Genomic DNA, 20492 nt, shown 5'->3' on the forward strand with positions numbered 1-20492 from the left:
TACCTGCATGTGCCTGACATTGCATGGACACCAAAGAAGCCAGCCAGGTGTCTTGAACAGAAAGGACGTGAAGAGATTTGTATTTTGGAGAGATGGAAAGAGTCTTGGGAAGGGAACTTTGCAATATTTACCAAAAGCCTTAAACAATGGTCTGGAAAGATCATTGAGAAATGATCTTTGATTCCATGCATCCAAAGATTTATCCTCAGAGATGTCTGTGCAAGGTTATTTATAACACAGGAAAGAAAATTAAAAATTAAGAAGGTCAATAAATAGGGTGACGGTTTACATGGGCTAAATTCTCACATTAAAATTGTAATTGAGGGGCGCCTGGGTGGCTCAGTGGGTTAAGCCGCTGCCTTCGGCTCAGGTCATGATCTCAGGGTCCTGGGATCGAGTCCCGCGTTGGGCTCTCTGCTCAGCAGGGAGCCTGCTTCCTTCTCTCTCTCTCTCTGCCTGCCTCTCAGTGTACTTGTAATTTCTCTCTGTCAAATAAATAAATAAAATCTTTAAAAAAAAATAAAAAAAAATAAAATTGTAATTGAGTAATATTTAATGAAGTGGAAAGATGCTCCAAGCATAACACTTTAAAAAAACAACAAATTGCAAAACTATACTGAGAATTACGATTTATAAAGAATGCACATCACACACAAAATATAGTAGAAGGAATTCTACCAGAATGCAAAAAGGTAGTTATTGTTGGGTAGTCAAATTATGGGTGATTTTCTTTTCTTTTTTGTACTTTTCTATGTTATCTAACATGACTATATTGTTTTAATTGGAAAACACTTTTTTAGATTATTTTAAAAAACACTGTATTTATCTATTTTAAAGAGAGAGCAAAGTAGGGGAGAGGGTCAGAGGGAGAGGGAGAAGCAGGCTCCCTGCTCATCAGGGAGCCCAGTATGGGGCTTGAACCCAGGACCATGGGATTATAACCTGAGCCAAATGCAGATGCTTAACCAACTGAACCACCCAGGCACCCCAGAAAACACTGTTTTAAAAATACATTTGCTGAGATTAGATGATGAGGAAATGCTTGTGGTGTAATGTTAAGTGAAAATAAAAGTATACAAAATTAGTTGTGCGACACAGTCTCAGCTCTAAATACCATGCATAGGAAAAAGGCCAGGAAATCAATATGATAAAGACAAAAGAAAGTGGAGAAAATCCTTGCATAGATGTTAAAGAGAAACAGAAACAGAGTTGTCAGTAAATCTGTAAAGATGCTCAACCTCATTAGCTATCAAGGAAAATGACAACTGAAACCTCAGTAAAATGCCACTTCACACCCACCAGACTGGGAAAAATGGGAAAATCTGATAAAGCCAAGAGTGGTTCAAGAATATGGAATAACTTTGGGAAAAAAATGTATTGTTATCTAGAAAAATTGATGATGCCCATAACCTATGACCCAGCAATTCTATTCTTTGATATATGCTCTCCAATAACTCTTACACATGTGCAAATGCACATATAAGAATGTTTATAGCAGCAGGGGGGCCTGACTGACTCAGTTGGAGGAGCATGCAACTCATGATCTTAGAGTAGTGAGTTCTAGCCCCACATTGGGTGTGTAGAGATTACTACTAAAAAATAAATAAATAAATAGGGGCACCTGGTGGTTCAGTGGGTTAAGCCTCTGCTTTCAGTTCAGGTCATGATCTCGGGGTCCTGGGATCGAGTCCTGCATCGGGCTCTCTTCTCAGAGGGGAGCTAAGCAGAGAGCCCCTCTCTCTCTGCCTGCCTCTCTGCCTACTTGTGATCTCTCTCTCTGCATTAAATAAATATAAAAAACCTTAATAAATAAATAAACAAATGTAAATAAACTTAAAATAAGATTTTTTTTTATTTGTCAGAGAAAGAGAGAGCACAAGTTGTGGGGAGCAGCAGGTGGAGGGAGAAGCAGGCTCCCTGCTAAGCAAGAAGCCCTGATGCGAGACTCAATCCCAGAACCCCAGGATCATGACCTGAGCTATAGGCGACACTGAACCAACTGAGCCATCCAGGCATCCCTATAGCAGCATTCCTTGTAGTAACAAAAATTTGGAAACTACTCCTGGATCCATGATAGCAAAACGTTTAAACAAACAGTAGTATATTTATACATAGTAATATGATACAGTGAGAAAAACGTGCATTTAGTTACACACATCATGAAAGAATCTTAGAAACATGTTGCATGAAAATATTGTAAGAGAATAATAACGTATGATTCCGTTTATATATAGTTTGAAAACAGAAAAAAACTAATCTACATACTGTGTAGGGTTTGTGGTAGCCAGCCTTATCCAAGATGGCCCCCAAAGATCGCTCCCTCCTGATATTCACACCCTGCCAATATACCAGAGTTGTCCTTATGTTACTGATGGCAAAGTTGCAGCAGTGATGGTATGCCACTTCCAAGACTAGGTTATCTCTTTCTCTGTCTCATTACTCTTTCTGGGGGTAGCCAGCTGCACTGTTATGAGCAGCCCTACAGAAAGACCCATTTGTGGTGAGGAACTGAAACCTGCGGACAGTCATGTGAAGATCCCCCTGGCCCAGCCAACCCTCCAGACGATTATAGCCAACAGCTTTACTACATCCCCATCTGCGACCCAGAGCCAGAACCACTGTTATTAACCGCTGAATTTCTGACTCTCAGAAGCTGTATAAAATAATATATATTTGTAACTTTAAACTGCTAAGTTTGGGGGTAATCTGTTTTGCCACAATGGATAACCAATACAGAGATATATACCTATGTGGTAAAATTATAAAGAAATGTAAAGAATAATAAATAAAAAATTCAAGATAGCCTTGGCTATCTTGTAACAGGAGTGCGTTCAGGATGAACTGGGGAACCAGGTAAAATTGAGAGTTTGAAAGACACTGCAAATGTTCTTATTAAATTGAATTGTACGTATGTATACAGAATTTGCTGCCTCATTCTTTATACAACCATAGGTTCTACATACATATATTTGTATTTGTACCTACTCAATATCTAATAAAATAAATTTTTAAACGTCTGGATGGAAATATACTAAGATGTTAATAATAGTGAAGATGTTGCTTCCCAAGTCTATGTAATAGTTATTTTTTTGTTTCTTGTTATTTCCTATATTTTAAGTAATACGAATATATTATATGTAAATAATAAGAAAGTACTACTTTCAAAGTGAGAAATTAAAAATATATAAACACACACATAAAAATTAAAAATGCCTAAATGGGGGCACCTGGGTGGCTCAGTGGGTTAAAGCCTCTGCCTTTGGCGTGGGTCATGATCCTGCTTGCTCTGTCCAGTGAATAAATAAAATACTTTAAAAAATACCTAAATGTGTGCAAGTATGAATATAGATGTATGAGGGCTTGTATTTTTATGAAAAGATCTCTGAAAGATACACACTCATTTTTAAATTTTTTTTTGTTTTTTTATAAACATATAATGTATTATTAGCCCCAGGGGTACAGGTCTGTGAATCGCCAGGTTACAAACTCATTTTTAAGACTAATTTTTTTAACACTAACTTTTTTTAACTGAGGGAGAGGGATTGGCAATGGGGTGTGGTAGGAGGTATAGGGATTTTTCACTTTTTTAAAAGATTTTATTTATTTATTTGACAGAGAGAGAAAGGTCACAAGTAGGCAGAGAGGCAGGCAGAGAGAGGGGGGAACAGGCTCCCAGCTGAGCAGAGAGCCCGATGTGGGGCCCAATCCCAGGACCTCAAGATCATGACCTGAGCTGAAGACAGAGGTTCAACCCACTGAGCCATTCAGGCACCCGGGCTTTTTCACTTTTTACTTTATATATGTTCATGAACCCAGATGGACCTGGCTGCAAATCTTAACTCTGCTATGTGACCTTGGGCAGTTCATGTCACTTCTCTTGAGCCTCAGGTTTTTTCATCTGGAAATTGGAAATAATTGCACCTACCTAGCAAGGGTGTTGCAAAGATTAAGTCAAGTCATGAATGTATAGCACCTAACATACCCTCCATTCTGTCATCAGCATGTATTATTTTTGTAACTTTAAAACATTCCAAATATTGAAGTACCTGGTTGATGTACTAAGCCAGTGCCCACTGCAAATGCAGAGGATGGGATTTCCAGAGATTCTCTTTCCTACTCCCTAAAGACAAAGGCCCCATTTGGGCCTGGCTAGCACTGATTTTACATGAGCTTGTTGAAAAGAAATCCCTGCATCAGCAGTCACTCTCCAACCCCCCATCCAGCTCCTAGCAAACATTAATCTACTTTCTGTCTCTATGGATTTGCCTCTTCCAGAAATTTCTTAAGTGGAATCATACAATATTTGTCATTCCTAGTCTGGCTCCTTTTATTTGTATCATGTTTCAGATTCATCTATGTTATAGTATGTAGTGATACTTAATTCACTTTATTAAAATATACTACTTCATTGCATGGATTTATCACCTTTTAAGGACCCATTCATCAGATGGTGGACATTCAGGTTGTGTCCTATGGCCTTTTGTTCTTAATCACAGTTTGCTAAGGTCTGTGTAAACCTTCCCCCAAAAGAATTCCACATAAGCCATGAAGAAAGAGACGAGGAAACAGATTTCCCTTTGCTTGACTGGGTGGGAACTATGGAAGGCAGAATGGTGTCCCCTTCTCAAGGGATCCTTTGATGGCTGTCTCCAATGGCTCATACTTGCACCTTCTCCAGGGGAGAATTCTTGGGTGATTGCAACCACCCAACCTAAAGATGTCTGAGAGTTAGTTGCCATCCAGAGCCAATGGGTGGTTGCTGTCCATTCTCCATGAAGTAGGAAGCCTCCACTGAACTGGAAGGCAAGTACAGATTTTTGGCTGGTGACTACTGGTTTAGATGGTAGAGGGATTGACAGACACAGAGTGAAGGAGCAGATTTGGAAGGGGCAAGGGTAGGAGCTGGTTCTTTCTTTCTCTCTCACTTTAAAAAAATGAGAGTTTGAAGAGCCAGAATAATTTTCTGATCTGCTGGCTCCTTCTCCTTTCTCCTTTGCAGGTTTCTCTCCCCTATCACACTTCCATTATAAAAAAAAAAAATAATAATAATAAATTCAAATCTCACAAATAATACATGGCTACCTTCTTTTCTAAAACAAAGATAAAACTCACATTATCTATCATTTCTGTCCACAATCCAGTTTAGTTCCTCTCCTCTGAAGTTCCCACACTTGTCAGTTTGTTGTAAATTCTTCCATACCTTTTGTCATATGTGTATATATATATATACATCTATCTATCTATCTGTTTAGGAGAGGCAATGTAGGGCAGTGGTTAAGGGTTTGGCCTCTGGAGCTGGACTTCCTATGTTCAAGTTCTGGCTCTGTCACATACAAACTGTGTGACCTTTGAGAAGTTGTCTACCCTCTCTGAGCCATAATTTCCTGAATCTATAAAGTGGAAATGATATTACCTCAAAGAGTTATTAGGATAAAATAAGTTATTATATGCAAAGCACTTCAAACAGTGCCTGGCATATGGTAAGTGCCAGATAAAGTGCTAGCTGACATTATTCATACACACCCACAGGAAAAGTGGGGTGTTGTTTTGCATATTTTTCAAAACCATAATGCCTTCCTGGGTGCCTGGCTGGCTTAATCTGTGAAGCATGAAACTCCTTTTTTTAAAAAATTTTATTTATTTGACAGGCAGAGATCACAAGTAGGCAGAGAGGCAGGCAGAGAGAGAGAGAGAGGGAAGCAGGCTCCCTGCTGAGCAGAGAGCCCGATATGGGACTCGATCCCAGGACCCCGAGATCACGACCTGAGCCAAAGGCAGTGGCTTAACCCACTGAGCCACACAGGCGTCCAGAGCATGCAACTCTTGATCACGGTGTTTTAAGTTCAAGCTCCGCATTGGGGATAGAGTTTACTTAAATTAAATTAAATTAAACTAAGTAAATAAAAACCATAATGGTTTCATAATGAATTTATATCAATCAGCGATTTGTTTTCTAACTAAAAACATGTCTCAAAGATACTGCCCCATCAGTCCAGATCAGTTGAACTTTTTTGAACTGAATTGATGTTTAATGTTCCATTCTTTAGACAGTTTATTAAAATACCCTCCTACTTATGGATATTTAGGTGGTTTCCAATGTCTCACAACTACAATGCAACAGCCTACTGATTGATTTCCCTTTTTCCATCCCTGTTCTCCTTCCCTCTGCTTTCAGCACAGCAGCCAGAATTTTCCCATTAATAGCAGAGAGCTAATCAATGCTCAACACCCTCCCAGGCCTTCTGCACCTCATTGAGAGTAAAAATCAAAGTCCTCACAATGGCCCAGTTGGTCTTCCAGAATATTTCCTGTATTCTTCTCCTTGTAGTTGATTCAGCCCCTGACTTGCTAGCTATTTCTAAAACATGTCTGCTATGCTCCTACCTTTACATTTGCTGCTCCCTCTGGACACTCTTCCCTCAGCTATCTATATGGCTCACTCATTACCTTCTGGAGGTCTTTGTCCAAATGTCCCTGAACTACCCTACTTAAAATTACAAACCCTCTTCCCACGGATAAGGCCAAAACCGTGATGGCTAAAATTGTGGAAAGAGTGGACCAGATGTGTCGGTTTTTCCTTTCAGCCCTAAAAGGCTGCTTTGGTGATTGCAGACTGCGCAGTCATCCATTCATGAAGAATGGGAACTTGAGCTTCAGCCTAGAATGTGATCAATGCAGAAGGAATGACAGGAGATGAATCCCTTGGGTCAGGCTTACCCATTGGAACGACTTGGGAAGTTCTTGCACATATCCTGGCCAGCAGGCACTGCCTCATTCACTCCCTTACCCACTGGGCACCTTCTGCCTTGTGGGCCCTGGGCATGGCACAGCTCTGATGCCCCTGTTTTCTTAATGTAAAGCAAACTAGCTTTACCTCCATCCCCACCCAGGCCTGGCTACCTGGTGGCCCTACAGGTCCCTAGTGTTTGGGTGATGTGTCTGCTGAAATTAAGCGGCCACAGTATAGGCAGTCCCTGGCCTTCCTTTGTCTCTGGGCAGCCCCTGCCTTCCTCCTCTCCTTGCCATCCTCGAGGCTTGGAGACCCAGTGACTTTGCATATATCACCTCCTAATACACTACATTTATTTACCTTGTTTAGAGTCTGTCTTCTCCCATAGAACACCAGGTTCCCAAGAACAGAGATTTTGTCTGTCTTTTCACAATTCTATCCCCGCATTTAGTACAGTGACTGACACATAGTAGGTGCTCAATTCATGCTGTGGTGACTGTGTCTTTGTGCCTCTATGTGAAAGTAGATGGGTGTGCCTCTTGGAACTAAACCTAGAAATAGAAGTCCTAGGTCACAGAGCATATGTGTTTGACATTTTAATAGATGTTGCTAATTTGCCCTCTAAAGTAGGCAAACCCATTTGTTCTCCTACCCTACAAATCCTTGATATCATTAAAATTTTAATTTGGGGCAATCTGGTGGGTGAACATGGTACCTTCTTGTTTAAATTTAATATAAATTGAATTTAAATTTCAGTATTACTAGTTGAGGCCAATGACCTTTGCATGCCTTTTTAAATTTTTTTTTTTTTTTTGAAGATCTAATTGGCTTTATTAAGGGATTCCTGAATGGGGCAGTATCCCGTCTAGCAAGTAGAAGGGAGTTCCCATTTGCATTATCTTTAATGGCCAATTTTGCTTCTTCTTCTAAGAACTAACTATTTTCCCCATTTCTTCCCCCCCCCCCCAGTTTTTGTCCTTTTCTTACTGATTTATTGACTTTTTTTTGTTTATTTATATATTGGGTTCTAATTCTTTGCTATATGTGTTGGAAATATTAAAAATTTCCTATCCCAACATTATAAACATAGTCTTTTAAAATTTCAAAAATTTTGATTTTTTTCCCCTATCTTTAAGTTTTTTTTTTTTTTAATATTTTATTTGTCAGAGATAATACACACAAGCAGGGAGAGCAGCAGGCAGAGGGAGAAGCAGGCTTCCTCTGAGCAAGAAGCCTTATGTGGGACTCCATCCCAGGACTCTAGGATCATGACCTGAGCCCAAAGGCAGGCACTTAATTGACTGAGCCACCCAGGCATCCCCTACCTTCAGGGTTTTAATTCAACTGAATTTTGTTTTTGTAAATGGTATGGGATAAATATCTAATATATTTTCCCCCAATGAAAAGCAAATGTCTTACCTTCATTTTTTGTTTGTTTCCATCTTATTTGAAATTCTAGTCAGCATTTACTAAATTCAGATACACATGGGTCTGTTTTGGGACTCTTAAACTTTTCTACCAGTCTTTCTTTGTTGTTTAAAAAAAAAATTCCTATGGCAATATCCTGGTTAAAAAAAACTTTGCGGAAAACTTCACAAACATATATGAACATATGTGTGTGTATATGTGTGTGTGTGTGTGTGTGTGTGTGTGTGTGTGATGAACCTGTCATTCAGTTTCAACTTATCAATTTGTGGCTAATCTTACTTCATCAATATTCCCCACCTACATTCCTCCCTGCACTTTCCCGATTATTCTGAAGCAAATTCTAGAGTCATTTTATCCCCACCATTTATATATGTATCTCTAAAAATAGGAAGGAGTATTAAAACAAAAACAAAACTACTCTTGCTGTTTATGTTTTGAAGAAATGAGATGTGTTGTTGTAGAGTTTTCCTGTCTGGATTTTGCTGATTGTATCCCCATGGGATCACTTAACTATACTTTAAAAATTACGATAATTTAAAAATATGTTAATGCCCATGAGAGCTGGTATGGCAATCACCCACCTCCCCCATTACTTTTCAAAATTCAGATGCCACATCTTGTGCTTTCCTCTTCTATATAAATTTTAGAATCAGTTTGGCAAGTTCCATGACAAAACCTATTGCGAATTTCATTGGAATTGCCTTGAGCTCTTCATATGGAAAATCAACCGCTTTACAATATTGGATCTCCCCATTCTTTAATAAAGTATATAATCTCCTTTACTTGTTTTTGTAGTTATATAACCAAGTTTCACAGTTTTTAATTTTCAGATAAAGATCTTAGGCTTATTTTCTACAAGGCAATCTTTTCTGCCTTGTAGCTGCTATTATTTTCTGACTGATTATTGATGATGTATAGGACCAGACATCCTTAATTCAAATTCCACCGCCTCCATTTTACTGATTTTAGACAATTCACTCAACTTCTCTGATCTTTTGTTTTTCTTTTTAAAGTAGGATGATAAAGAAAGGGACGTAAATGGAATTGAAAGGGAAGGAGCACCCAATTATAAACCGCGGCTTTATATCAGGGCATGGGCTCAATAAAGACTTGGAGAGACTCCTTCACAGTTGGGAGAGAAGCTGAGGGCGAGTCTATGCTGTATACAGGGGAGTCTATATTAAAACGAATGGAATTCTTATGAACATTTCAAGGCACCATGCACTACTATAGGAAGAATCATAAATTTTCTTTCATGAAAGTATTTCGGAGGTCCAGTCGCGCGCCGCTCTGTTACCTGAAGCGACTTCTTATCTCTTCAGTTGGTACCACCTCTCCCGAATAATCTGGAGTCGAGGGTTCTGGGCTTTGTAGTAATTTCCTCATTAGATTTGTTCCAAATGGTTCACGCAGCTGCATGAGACTACATTTCCCAGGAGCCTCCCGGGCCGGTTGTTTGCTAGTCCCTCATCCTGTCTTCCGGCGTCCTTGTGATCCTCTGGGCCAATCGGGAGGCTAAGGATTGCCGGTTCCCGCACTCTGATTGGTGCATTCGACTAGAGAGCCTGGGTTCAAATTTTCAACGGTACTGAATGAAGTCCCGCGTCGGATCTTCCGGACGCTCGGTTGTCAGAGCTGAGGTGAGGTGAGCTTTGGAGAGAAACGGGGACCAGCTGGGGTGCGGCCTGCCGTTTCCCTGATTTTCGAAAGGCTGGAGGCCGCCAAACCCGGAGCGCCTCCAAGCGCCTCTTGCCCCGGGCTTCAGAGGCGGTCGAATTGTGTGGGCGCCGCCCTGGCCAGGCGGGAAGGTAGTCGGGCTTCGGACGACCCTTCTCTTGGTGGCACAGGATTTTCCAGCGAAGTGTGTCCCGACCGAGACTAGCGGGCTGCATCTGGAGGTAGAGGCCGTGGCCGGCCCTGGGAAATACGGGGAAGTAGCGGTTGTGGGAGGCTGTAAGCTAGTAATGGTAACGACCATTGTTACCACGCACAAATGAAATAAGCTTTCACTTGGATTACGCACTCTGCGTGCGTTTTCTCACTTAATTGTCCCACGAAGCCAATGAAGCAGGTCCTATTCTTAGTCCCACTTTTTAGAGGAGGAAACTGAGGCCCACAATCCAGATTTCAAGAAATGGATGAAACCGTAGCCCCGCCCTCAAGAAGGGTGGCTTTGGTGGAGGAAAACAGATGTGGTCACAAGACGACTACATTTAAAAACTATTGTGTAAGAATAGGAAGGTAATTGCGGGAATTTCGTTCCAATTGGAGTTGTCTTTTTGTTTGGGATTTAAAATTCATCCTGTTTTATCTAGATCTGCAACGAATAACTAGGTATCACTGCCTTTCTAATTTCCTGTCCTAGAACATTTGTAGACTGAAGAGGAAAGGACAAGGGTGAACCAGACTATAATATGGTAGGACTGTTCTGCCCCCTTTCCCTTGATGTGTGGTGTCTTTGTCTCGCATACAGTTTTCCCATAGTTAAATCCGAAGGGCTTGCCCCAATCAGCCCTACTTAGAACCAGACAGCATTGAGGGCTCTGCTGATTTTGCTCGGAAGTCATTTATGTACTCCTAGGTTCATTCAGCTTTACCTTCTCTTGACATCCTAAGGCCTTTCTTATCTTATCCTTATTTCATCAGGATTTGAATTATTGACTGCTATAATAAGGATATTCTTGGGTTGTGGTCTCAATGTATCCTACCCCCTGTCAAGCCACCCCTATATCACCCTTGGTGGTTTTGGAGTATCACTGTTAGGTGTGTTAGCTCAGTATTAAGTTGCCACTCTCAGGATAAAAATTTCTGTGGCTCCCAGTGCACTTAGCTAATTAATTGATTTTTGAGGGTGTACTGTGTGCTCAGATTGATGTTAGATACTCTGGATATTCAGATGTATGATGTTCTCATGGGTTTTCTGGTATGCTTGAGGACAGAAGACTGATTCAAATTCACAAGTGACTATCTGAACAAGAAATGACAGCATTGGAGTACTGTAGTGTTATGTATTGTAGGTGCCGGCAAGGTAGAGGTGAGGGCGATCAGTGAGGCTTAAGACAGGCAAGGATGTCTTTGTGAAGCAGATGGGACCCCAACTGGCTCTTGATAAGCAGAGTTTGGTTAGATAAGAACTAGAACAGTCTTGGGCGCCTGGGTGGTTCAGTGGGTTAAGCCGCTGCCTTCGGCTCAAGTCATGATCTCAGAGTCCTGGGATCGAGTCCCGCATCGGGCTCTCTGCTCTGCGGGGAGCCTGCTTCCTCCTCTCTCTGCCTGCCTCTCCATCTACTTGTGATTTCTCTCTGTCAAATAAATAAATAAAATCTTTAAAAAAAAAAAAAAGAACTAGAACAGTCTTGGTGCAGAGAAATTGCCCACTTACTATCTGCTGAATTGGATAGGCAGGAGGGCATTATCTAAATTGACTACAAAATTGCAGGTATGAAAAACTGGATGTATTCAACTAGGTTGATAAATTTGTTTAGACTTTTGGGGCGCCTAGGTGACTCAGTCAGTTAAGGGTCTGCCTTCGGCTCAGGTTGTGATCCCAGGGTTCTGGGATCCTGTCCCACATCAGGCTCCGTGCTCATCAGGCTCATCAGGCTCCCTCTCCCTATGCTGCTTCCACTCTCTCACTCTCTCTGTCAAATAAATGAATGCAATCTTTAAAAAGCAACTTTATAACTTTTAATAAAATAGGGTGGTTTTGGCCAGCCTTATGCTTATGTCTGTATATTCCAAGCTTAATAAAATAAACTTATCCTACATTTGCAATTAGGCTTCTCCACGAGACAGGATTATGTGAGAAAGTCCTTCATTTTTTGTTTAGGTGCCAGATGTTCAAAGTTCTTCCATATTACTTACGTATTTTTTTCTTCAGCCTTACCTGGGTCTCTTCCCTCATTCTTTTTGAATTGCTGGGGAAGGAAAGAAAAAGGAGAGCTCTAAATGCCCTTTGGCAAACTGAATTGTCTTTGCAATGAGTAAAGTTAGGAAATAGAATTGACTACTAGGAGACTGAACAGCCCAAACAATTCTATGAATAGGTCTGTATTTGAGACAGATCTAGAGATCAGCGGTTGGAGGTACTTGGTGCAAAAAGAATGGATAGCTGGAGGGGGGTTTCTGGTTATGTTCATTTGCATAGAGAGATTTGATTGGGAGGAAATTACTGATTAGTGGGAAAGGAGCTTACTTTGGAAATGTTTAAAAAATACTATTAAAAAAGATAATAAAAGTTTTTTTTCTTTCCATATTACAAGTGTGCCTACTATCGGTCCTGATGTTTGAATAACACAGAAGTGTACACTATTACCCTTGGTGTCAGTGTTCCTAAATTGCGAATTTGGAAAGTTAGTTTTAAAAGTGTGAGTATATAATATTAAAGACACCACGAGACAGCAATGTATACTCAAAACGTAAGCTGAAACAACAATTAACTTTAGGGTAGATTTATACTATTCATTTATTTATTTAAGATTTTATCCATTTATTTGACACAGAGAGAGAGAGACACACACATACAGAGAAAAAGACACAGCGAGAGAGGTAATACAAGCAGAGGGAGTGGGAGAGAGAAAAGCAGGCTTCCCCAGGCAGGGAGCCTGAAGCTTGATCTCAGGACTCTGGGATCATGACCTGAGCTGAAGGCAGACGCTTAACCACTGAGCCACCCAGGTGCCCCAGATTTATGCTATTTAGACCTTAGCTCCTAGAGGCACTGTTTGGTTTTGAGAGGGGTAATCTTTGGTGTTTTATAGCCTTTTCCTAGTCTCTGTTAACCATTTTTACTACAGAGAACATGAACCCGTTCTATCACTTTTCTGTTTCTTCTAGGTTCTTTTTTAAAAAATTAATTAATTTTTATTTTTTAAAGAATTTTTTTAAGGTTTTATTTATTCATTTAACAGAGAGGGAGAATACAAACAGGGAGACCAGCAAACAGAGTGGGAGGGAGAAGCAAGCTCTCTGCTGAACCAGGAGCTGCATGTAGGACTTGATCCCAGGACCCTGGGATAACCACTTGAGCCAAAGGCAGCCGCTTAACAAACTGAGCCACCGAGCGTGCTATCCAGGTTCTTGATAAAAAGTACTTGTTAGACTTCAGCATTTCACAACGCAGAGTACTAACCACTATACGATCACGGCCAGACTTCAGCATTTCAGAAGAGATGTGAAAAGTATATTGCAACTCTGAATCAAGCCCGTAGGCAGGTGGACTGACGGATTAAACCACAGGTAAGGTGGTGTTCAAAGTGAGTTACATTAAAAAGGGATAAGAGGAACATTAATAATTACAATCAAAAGTGTTTAATATATCTTCAAAAGTAACATACTTTGGAAGAAAATTTATTTAATATGAAAAAGCAAAAGAAAGAACTATCCCTCACTATCGTACTTCTCAGATAAACTATTGCTAACATTTTGATAGATTTCTTTCCAAATTTTTCTGTGCCCATATTTGGTTTTAAAAAGTCCTACACTAGGGGCGCCTGGGTGGCTCAGTGGGTTAAGCCGCTGCCTTCGGCTCAGGTCATGATCTCAGAGTCCTGGGATCGAGTCCCGCATCGGGCTCTCAGCTCAGCGGAGAGCCTGCTTCCCTCTCTCTCTCTCTGCCTGCCTCTCCATCTACTTGTGATTTCTCTCTGTCAAATAAATAAATAAAATCTTTAAAATAAATAAATAAATAAATAAATAAAAAGTCCTACACTAAAAATTTTCATTATATTTTTCAATATAATAATTAGGTTATGAGCATTTTTTCATTTCGTTAAAATTTGCTACAACATTTTAAGATTTTTTTTGTCAGAGCGAGAGAATGAGAGAGCGTACACAAGCAGGGGGAGCAGCAGGCAGAGGGAGAAGCAGACTCTCTGCTGAGCAAGGAGCTCGGATGCAGGACTCTATCCCAAGACCCTGGGATCATGACCTGAGCGGAAGGCAGATGCTTAACCAGCTGAGCCACCCAAGCATCCCTCTACAACATAATTTTAATAGCTATGTGGTATTCCATTATATGGTTCTGCCACAGTATTTTATGCAGTGAAATCATTGGTCAAAGATTGCATATTTATTTATTTATTTATTTAACAGACAGAGATCACAAGTAGGCAGAGAGGTAGGCAGAGAGAGAGGAGGAAGCAGACTCTCTGCTCAGCCTGATGAGGGGCTCCATCCCAGGACCCTAGGATCATGACCTGAGCTGAAGGCAGAGGCTTTAACCCAGTGAGTCACCCAGGTGCCCCGAATGCATATATATATTTTTAAGATTGAATTTATTTATTTAACATAAATAGATTATGTCAAAATGTCAAAATTTATTTGACAGATAGATCACAAGTAGGCAGAGAGGCAGGCAGAGAGAGGAAGGGAAGCAGGCTCCCTGCTGAGCAGAGAGCCCGATGTGGGGCTCGATACCAGGACCCTGGGACCACGACCTGAGCCGAAGGCAGAGGCTTTAACCCACTGAGCCACCCAGGTGCCCCCTGAATGCATATTTTTAAGACACGGGTACATAACACCAAATTGCCTCATAAGAAAATAATGCTGATTTACATACCCACTTAATAGTGTATATTTTACACAGGCATAAATTTATATTTTAAAAGTATGTGATACAGTCACATGGTACAAAACTCAAAATAGTATAAAAAGTTTTATAGTTAAAAATCTTACAGCCTTGTCACTGACACTTGCTGGCATCCCGTAAGCAATTGCTTTCTGAGATTCTTGGGTACCTGTGTATCTACATCCCAAGAGGGATACCTTTTGTGTTTTTCTTTTTGGTTTGTTTTTTAAAGATTTTATTTATTTATTTGAGATGGTGAGAGAGGGAACACAGTATGGGGAGTGGGAGAGGGAGAAGCAGGTTTCCTGCTGATCAGGGAACCTGATGCGGGGGTCAATCCTAGGACCTGGGCATCACGACCTGAGCCGAAGGCAGACGCTTAACAACTGAGCCACCCAGGTGCCCTGCAAGAAGGATACCTTTTGAAGGATGTAAAAATCTCCTTAAGACTGTGTGATTGAGATTTCACTAGGAATGTATGCAGCCCCACTATCAACCCTTAAAAACTCTTTGGCTTCTTACTATTGAAACAGCAGAACACTTTGATATTCTGCAGAGATTTCCTAATATTCTTCAAAGATTTCCTTTTAGTATTCTACTTTGTGTCCTTATTTGGCTTGAAGGTAAATGGCATCATTGATTTTTATCCAGGTTTTATTAGTTGTTTAAGAGTAGGTTAGGGTTTGTAGAATTGTACAGATAAGTTAAATAAAGCAGAACTGAGTTCGTAAGCCATAACTCAAAAGTTCGGGAGAGAAATGATAAAAAGTATATGTGCTTGAGGTTTCTGGACAGTGATGAATTACAACAAGTGTCCATGTGTCCTGTGCTGACTTCTCAGTGCTTGGACAGTGAAGGATTGTCATTGGATTTTAAATTGACCCAATTTTGGAAGCTTCATGCATCTGTTTCTGTAAACAGATCCAATTTCAACATAGAAGTTAGCAAACATAAATGTGGAAACACAAAGTCCATTAACTTCCTTTAGACTTAGTTTGTGGCTTTGATTAACAGTTGAAATTGCATGCTGGATTATGTTGCCATTTACTGACTCCTGCTAATCCCTTATGTACAAAAAAAATGTAGGTGTTTTTTCGCTGCGTAAGATGAAAATAACTCTATTTAACTTGTGGTACGGTAACAGGATCTCTTATCCCTTGTGAAAGTAGGAGAGGGTGTGCCTGGGAAAATGGCACCATTTGGGATGGGACCATTTAACTAATAGACTTCTAATGAAGTCTTGACTTACTTTTACTCTATTATATTACCAGTTGTTTAACTCATGATTTTTCTCACAGTAGAAATAGGTACAGTGCAGCTCACAAAGTGGATAGGGAAGTGCTTGAGAGCATTTGTCACACCAAAGTCTTTGTTTTGTTTAGGAGCTGCTAGCTGCTATGTCAACCTTGCTTAGAATGCACCCTTTTGCAGATTTCCCCCACTTCCTCTGAATCTGCATCTTTTGATTTATAGAGGTTGTCAAGTCTAGTTATTTTGGGTTTGAGAGTGAAGAGGAATAGGACGTGATGGAGGTTAATTTCTAATGAATGTGGAAACAAGTTGCATTGCTTCTTTTGCAATCTTTCTCAATTATGTGCTTCTCCCACATTTGTTTCCCATTTCCATTTATCTCTTTCCTTAGAAAAAGTCAGTATGCATCCTTAGCTTGTAGAACTCTGCAGGATTGTCTGTATCTTTTTGTTGCTGTGTTCTTTGTGCATATCTTTTCTCCTTTTTAAAAAAATTTTTGACAAGTATAGTTGACACACAATGCTACATTAGTTTCAGTTTACAACAGTGATTCAACATCTCTGTAGCTTATGCTATGCTCACCACTGTCTATTTTTCTTTTTTTAAGATTTTTAAATTTATTTCTTTGACAGAGATCACAAGTAGGCAGAGAGGCAGGCAGAAATAGAGGGGGAAGCAGGCTCCCTGTTGAGCAGAGAGCCTGATGTGGGACCCTGGGACCATGACCTGAGCTGAAGGCAGAGGCTTAACCCACTGAGCCACCCAGGTGCCCCCACTGTCTGTATTTTTAAGCATCACTTCCACCAGCTCCCCTTCTCTGGACTTCCACAGTGATCTTGTTTTTTTTTCCCCTTTTTAGCAAAGATCACCCTGTATCACAATTGTCTGTAGTCTCCACTCAAATATGAATTTAAGATTTTATTTATTCATTTGAGAGACAAAGATCACAAGTAGGCAGAGAGGCAGGCAGAGAGAGAGGAAGGGAAGCAAGCTTCCCACCAAGCAGAGAGCTCGACTCGGGGCCGGATCCCAGGACCCTGAGATCATGACCTGAGTGGAAGGCGAGGCTTTAACCTACTGAGCCACCCAGGCGCCCCTCAAATATGAGTTTCTTAAGGGAAGAGATTATATATATCCTTTTATTTATTTATTTTTAAAAAATGATATTTATTTGACAGACAGCAAGTGAGGGGACACAAGCAAGGGGAGTGGGAGAGGGAGAAGCAAACCACTCTGAGCAGGGAGCCTGATGTGGGGCTTAATCCTGGGATGCTGGGATCATGACCTGAACTGAAGGTAGATGCTTAATGACTGAGTGACCCAGGAGCCCCTATATGTATTCTTTTAGTCTTTGTTCTCTGGAAACAAAAATGAGCTGTATGATACGATGATGGCTTTTAATAGGCAGTTCTAAAAGGAACCTAAGTAGTTCATAATATGGGAGAGCCTTTTTCCTCAGTTCTGTTGTAGGATTATTGGTCTGAAAGAGCTATTTCTTCACTCAGAATATTTCTAGTTTTGCAGGAGTCTAGAGCTGTGGTGGATTTAGATAATTTTGAAATGTGAAACTGGTTCTCTTGCTTGGCAGTCTTATTTGTTTGGGGGAATGTGGTTGACGCATGTGCCTTTTTTCTTTCCTTTTTTTTTTCAGTGAGACCTGTTGACAGAAATTCAATCTTGATTAAGGGGTGCAGGAAGGTATCCAGTTCCCATCATGCCTGGGGCTCTCTCATTTAAACAGTTGGCCCAGGCCCTGGGCTGTTCCTTTTCCCACCAGGCCTTGTGCTTTTTTAATTTTTGAAGGTTTCACATCTTAATTTTATTATTTGTGGGAGAAGCAGCTTGGTGAAACTGGCATAACCCAGTAGTTACTTTTGGTTTTGTTCATGTACTTGTGCTGTCACCTTTTATTGAAGAGTCAGACTTCTCAGTATATATACATTTTGTTTACTTGTTCCCTTTTTAGTAGGGTTGGTAGGGATGATCTCCTGAGTTGCTCATACTAGACCAAAAGATAGCTTAAAAGAAGCTTTTTAGGGGCACCTGGGTGGCTCAGTGGGTTAAAGCCTCTGCCTTCAGCTCAGGTCATGATCTCCGGGTCCTGGGCTCTGCTCAGTGGGGAGCCTGCTTCCCCCCCCAACCCCCGCCTGCCTCTCTGCCTACTTGTGATCTTTGTCTCAAATGAATAAATAAAATCTTTAAAAAAAAAAAAAAAAAGCTTTTTAAAAAAGAAGTAATGTTAGAAAAATAGTATTTTGGTTTTAAAGTTTTAGCTAAATAAAGATTAGGCATATTTAAGTTTGCGCCCCTTGCCTTTTGACCCCCATCAATCAAATGCACTCTTAGACCTCAAAAGATATCCCTCCATCTGATTAAATACCCTCCTCTTTGTCTCTTTTACTCTAGAATATCCACTGATAGGTTCAGACTAACTTCCATCTTATGCAAAGGAAAAACTTTATATGCAAGAATACAAACTAAGAAAAAGAGAAATTAAGGGGTGGTGTTTTACTAAGGGGATGATTCAGCTCAGAGCTTTCCCAGTGTATTTAGAATAGGATTCTTAATTTACCAGTATTCTTTTGTGAACAGTTTTTCAGGAATACTTATAGTTATATGTAAAGCAGAGTTAATATTTGCATTTGTCTGACAGATTAGTATGATTCGGTTACATACTTCATCTTTGAAGTAATGTTTTAGGAAAAATCTGTTCATTATAGCAACTCTAGATTTTTGGAATCTCACAGATCTGGTCTTAAAACTCAACACAGCTACATACTAGTTGGTAATCTTGGAGTAGGTTAATTACTGTGAACCTGTTTCCTTATTTGTAAAATGGTGATGATGATATCTACCTTGTATATTGTTGAAGTTTCAATGAGATGATTTATATCCAGTGCCTGGCACAGTGCTTGGCCTATAGTAAACAGTATTTGGAAGTTATTATCTACAAATGGTTTCATCCCTTGTTCCTTAACATTTCCTATTGAGCTACATAAATATCTATCTTTTAAATAAATATGAGAGTAAATAAATAAAAACAAACAAATAGATACATAAAAATACATACACACAAAGAGTTGTGCCTGACTGGCTCAGTTGATAGAGCACATGGCTCCTGATCTTGGGGTTGTGAATTTGAGCCACATGTTGGGCACAGAGATTATCTAAAGAAAAAAATCAGTAAATATGAGAGGTAGTAGATCTGAGTTCAAAGGCTGGCTCTGCTACTTCATAGCTGTGTGGCCATGAATAAGTAAGTAGTAAGTCTCTCCTTGCCTCAGTTTTCTTACCTGTAAAATGAAGATAATAATAGTACTTAAACTTCACAGGATTATTGGAGGATTTAGTTAGTTAATACATGTAAAACGCTGTGGAAACAGTGTCTGGCATGCCATAAGTACTCAATAATTAATAACTTATTATTTTTAACCTTTTTTGAAGTTTATATACTTTTTATTAAGTCAATACCCAGGAGCATATTTTTTTTTTTTTAAGATTTTTTATTTATTCATTTGACAGACAGAGATCACAAGTAGGCAGAGAGGCGAGCAGAGAGAGAGAGGAGGAATCAGGCTCCCTGCAGAGCAGAGAGCTCGATTTGGGGCTCGATCCCAGAATCCTGGGATCATGACCTGAGCTGAAGGCAGAGGCTTTAACCCACTGAGCCACCCAGGCGCCCCATCTAGGAGCATTTTGTTTTTATACAGAGACAATTAAAAAAAGAAAGGATGGATAACATTTGGATAAGTGAAGTTAGTAGCCAATTTATAGACCACATAAATGGGAAACGTTATTTCCAAAAATCAAGAGGTTTAGCAATTATTGCTGGATTACCAAAAGTACTTAATTAATAAAAAATTCCAGAAAGCCCAGTGACTTATGGACTGTATACATCAATTTAGGGGGAAATAAATACTGCTTAACTAGTTCTTTAAACTGAAAAGGTATATACATTTATAAAACATTCAAAGAGTATAAAAGTTCATATAGTGAAAAATCTTCCTCTGACCCAGAACTCCTAGCTCTCTTCTCAGACCCAAATACTGTTAACACTTTTATGTCTCCTTACACAATAGTCTTATGTGTGAACAAAGGTATATATGAGTCCCTCTGCTTCTTTTTAACATGAATAAGAGTATGCACTTTAATGTTTTGCTTTTCTTAATAGCTCTTGGAGCTCACTGTGTACACATATCATCACATATGCAAAGTTACCTAATATTAAAGTTACTTATTAGGGGCGCCTGGGTGGCTCAGTGGGTTAAAGCCTCTGCCTTCGGCTTGGGTCATGGTCCCGGGGTCCTGGGATGGAGCCCTTTGTCGGGCTCTCTGCTTGGCGGGAACCCTGCTTCCTACTCTCTCTCTGCCTGCTTCCCTGCCTACTTGTGATCCCTGTCTGTCAAATAAATAAATAAAATCGTTAAAAAAAAGATAAAGTTACTTAATATTTTATTATATGATTGTGCCTTAATTTATTCAACCAATCTTCTATTGGTGGAACTTTGGTTTTTA

The 20492-nt window shown here is 40.0% G+C and overlaps 1 protein-coding gene across 5 annotated transcripts in view; it reads left to right on the top strand.

Moving 5' to 3' along the window:
• Window positions 1-9716: 9716 nt before the first annotated feature.
• TPX2 (TPX2 microtubule nucleation factor) overlaps window positions 9717-20492 on the top strand; it is a 56009-nt gene continuing 45233 nt past the window's right edge. For 2 of the 5 annotated variants that reach the window (XM_059406745.1, XM_059406749.1), the window contains exon 1: window positions 9810-10056. The gene's annotated coding sequence lies outside the window, so the exon portion shown is untranslated. The other 3 variants (XM_059406746.1, XM_059406747.1, XM_059406748.1) reach the window with 3 other exon arrangements.

Source organism: Mustela nigripes, chromosome 7, assembly GCF_022355385.1.
Source record: "Mustela nigripes isolate SB6536 chromosome 7, MUSNIG.SB6536, whole genome shotgun sequence".
NCBI classification, from domain to species: Eukaryota; Metazoa; Chordata; class Mammalia; order Carnivora; family Mustelidae; genus Mustela; species Mustela nigripes.